At 41.6% G+C, this 3602-nt stretch overlaps 1 non-coding gene across 1 annotated transcript; it reads left to right on the top strand.

Moving 5' to 3' along the window:
* The first annotated feature begins 1634 nt into the window (after window positions 1-1634).
* Window positions 1635-1741, top strand: LOC126785555 (small nucleolar RNA R71). The gene has a single exon (XR_007671085.1). It is a non-coding gene; the product is annotated as a small nucleolar RNA R71 (small nucleolar RNA).
* The last annotated feature ends 1861 nt before the right edge of the window (window positions 1742-3602 follow it).

Genomic DNA, 3602 nt, shown 5'->3' with positions numbered 1-3602 from the left:
CATCGAACTCAAAGGTGAGTGATCCACTAAACACATCGATTTTTGTTCTTGCAGTCCTCATGAAGGGGCGGCCTAACAAGATAGGAACCTCCTTGTCATCTGCCTCCGTTGGTTCCATGTCAATGACATAGAAGTCGGCAGGAAAGATCAAGCTCGAAACCTGCACAAGAACATCTTCAACATAGCCCAAAGGGACTTTGTTGGAACAATCAGCCAATCGAATCACAACATTATCACGTTTCAAATCACCTAGACCTAGGTTCTCATAGATATAGTGCGGCATTACATTAATAGATGCACCTAAGTCTAACATTATCTTTTCAAATGTCATGTTTCCGATTGTACAAGGGATAGAAAAACTCCCTGGATCCTTAAGCTTTGGTGGTAGCTTCCTTTGGAGCACGGCAGAAACCGTCTCACTCATTGTAACAACCTCCTTCTCTCGAGTCATCCTCTTATTGGTGCACAATTCTTTCAAAAACTTAGCATACTTAGGGTTTTGTTGTATGCATTCAATAAGAGGCATGTTCACTTCCACCTTCTTGAAAATGTCGAGCATGGCTTGATCAGAGTCATCCTTCTTTTGCTTTGCGAATCTACTAGGGAAGGGGACACGAGGAAGATCATTAGTTGAAACCAAACCACTAGAGTTAGGATTCTTACCTTTGTCATGCAAAGCACGATCTTCTTTTGGTGGAGGCACGGCATCATTGGCTTTAGAGGAGGCAGGGTCCTTCTCTAAGTCTTTGGCATTGTAATTCTCGGCCTCCTTACCTTTAGAAGGCACAGCCTTCTTGTGTTGCTGCATTGGAGCATCCAAGGTCCTCCCACTTCGTGTCACCATGGCCTTTACATTTGGATTAGGCTCAGTTTGGCTCGGCAACTTCCCTCCTTCATGGATCTTGCCCATGAAATCGATCACTTGTCCCATCTGCTTCTTAAGCTCGGTTATATCCTTAGAATGAGCTTGTTGACCTGTAACCAAAGCTTGAGTAGCAGTGTTTAGATTTTGTTGCCCTTGAGCAAGAGACTTCAAAAGTTCATCATAATTAGGTGAAGATGCATTATTCGAACCATGAACATTAGAGTTAAAGGGAGCAGAACCTTGAGGTACCTGAGGCCTCACAAACAAACCTGAAGGACGAGGTCCTTGACCTTGAGTATTGGATGGTTGAGCATTGTTGCTCCAACGAAAATTTGGATGATCTCTAAGTCCAGGGTTGTATGTGTTCGAGTATGGATCGTACCTAGGCCTTTGTTGCCCCATAAAGTTCAACTCTTCTTCAGTCATTGCACCATTTGGACAATTGTCAGTAGTGTGATCCTTGAAAGAACAAATGCCGCATGCTTGAGGGTTGATGCTCGAACCATTGAATGCCTTGACTAGCACGTCAAGCTTCCTTTCTAAAGTCGCCATCTGATTCCTTGCATCAACATCATACACCCCACGGCTCTTGCTTCCTCTCTTCTCCTTGGAACTAAATTGGCGATTGTTGTCAGCCAAGTCATCGATCAAGGTGTAAGCTTCTTGACCGGTTTTGTTCATGAATGTGCAGCCACATGCCGAGTCCACCATGCTCTTATTGGTGGTGTCGAGTCCTTCATAGAAGAATTGCACTAAGTCATCCAACGAAATACCATGGTGAGGACACTTCCTTTGTAGTTCCTGAAATTCTTCCCAAGCCTCATAGAGTGAATCACCATCTTTTTGAGTGAAGTTCTGAATCTCCCTCCTAAGTCTTTTCGTGAGTTGAGCAGGGAAGAATTGCTTCAAGAACCTCCTAGTCATTTCGTCCCATGTAGTGATGATTCCTGCAGGCAAAGAATACAACCAACGTTTAGCATCATCCTTAAGGGTAAATGGGAACAAAAGCAACCTCAAGCCTTCTTGAGAAAGATGATGAATCGATTGGAGCTTGCAAATGTCCAAGAACTCCCTAAGGTGAACATTAGGGTCTTCCATTGATGAGCCAGAGTATTTAGGCAGCTGCCCAAGCAATTGAACAGGAATGGAGAAGTTAGCTTCATCAGGTGGAGTGAAAGCAATGCATGAAGGTGATTCCGGGGTGGTGGGAATGAATGCATTCTTTAGTGCCATTGGAGCACCAACAGGAATTATGTCACGGTCCGCAATTGTGTCTAAGTCTGACTTGAAGACGAATGGAAAAGACAGATCTTCCTCTTCTTCTGATCTAGGTGAAGAGTTTAAGATTGAATTGCTTGGAGATGTTTCAAAATTCAAAGGTCTACTTATGAAAGAGTTGTTTAAATCTCTAAGTGCTTGAATTCGATCCTTGAGCTCTTGTGTCTTCTTAGAAAATTCGGACATGCATAGTACCTGTTTATATGAAAGGTAACGAGTTAGCCATGAAGAATACATAATGGATACATAAAATTCGTGCCTTCCCTTAGTCACACACACGCACACTTAAGGGGAAGGACACAACAACTATGTTAAGTTTACAAGTGTTAGTTCTTTACGTTTTCACAAGTTCATACAATTCACAAGTTCTTTTTGCCATTTCAATGATTGAATGATCGATTGATTCTAAATTGTAAATCAAGGTGGACGTGCGGCCTAAGTATGGATGCCTAGACACAAGATCAAGTCTTTGTTTCAGAAGGCCTTTAGCTCAATCAGAGATAGTGAACATGGTAGGACTCATTTGTTGAACTACGGAGAGCGAACTCCCTATCGACTCCATCACCGAGATGTATGTCAGTCAGTAGTTCTCTGAGATCCAATTTTGATCCCATGCACCAGAGTAATAAAAGAGCGTGCCCCTTACTCAGCTGGACTTAACCTCATGTGTTAGACAAATCTCCAAGTGTTAATAAAAGCCGCCCTCGACCTCATGCAAACTCGAGAGCTAGCATGAAGGGTTAAGGCTAATATTAACAAAAGGGACTTTACCTATTCCGTTCGATTTACAACCTACAACAATCATTCACTCAAGCACCAAAACAACAACCTAAGTTACATTACTATATGTTACACGAAATAAGAATAAGAATATACAAATGTACACTATTCACAATGAATTCGTAGTAAAAGTTAGGGATCCATCTCTAATGGATCCCCGGCAACGGCGCCATTTGATGAATGCTCGATTACTCGACATCAATATTTAACCCTGAACACATCATAGTAGTATAAAGCAAGAGGGTATCGTTCACAAACCGGGGATCCAGCCAGGGCTTAGGATCACAATACTTACACGAATTCATAAAGGGTTTAAGGTTTGATATAGATTTTGGATTGAATCATAAAAACAGTAAATAAAACCTAAACTAATATGTACATGTGATCAACCAACCAACACATAAACAATCACCAAAACAACTCACACAAAGGAAATCGAAACAAGCTCTATGTCTTTCTTATAGCATCATGCCGAGACTATGCAATCAACAACCAAGGATGGATCATGCATTTAGGGTTCTAAGCAGTAACCTAAACACATAGACACTTAACACATTCAATCACAACCAAGCAGCCATAATCGAAATTCTAACATGTTCATCTTAATCATGTAATTCCAAAGCCATGCACATTGAATTCATCAAGTATGTCACTTACTTAACCAACAACCATGCAATTC

This window comes from Argentina anserina, chromosome 2, assembly GCF_933775445.1.
Source record: "Argentina anserina chromosome 2, drPotAnse1.1, whole genome shotgun sequence".
NCBI classification, from domain to species: Eukaryota; Viridiplantae; Streptophyta; class Magnoliopsida; order Rosales; family Rosaceae; genus Argentina; species Argentina anserina.
The sequence above is the reverse complement of the archived record's forward strand: the minus strand, read 5'-3'. Positions and strand labels throughout refer to the sequence as shown.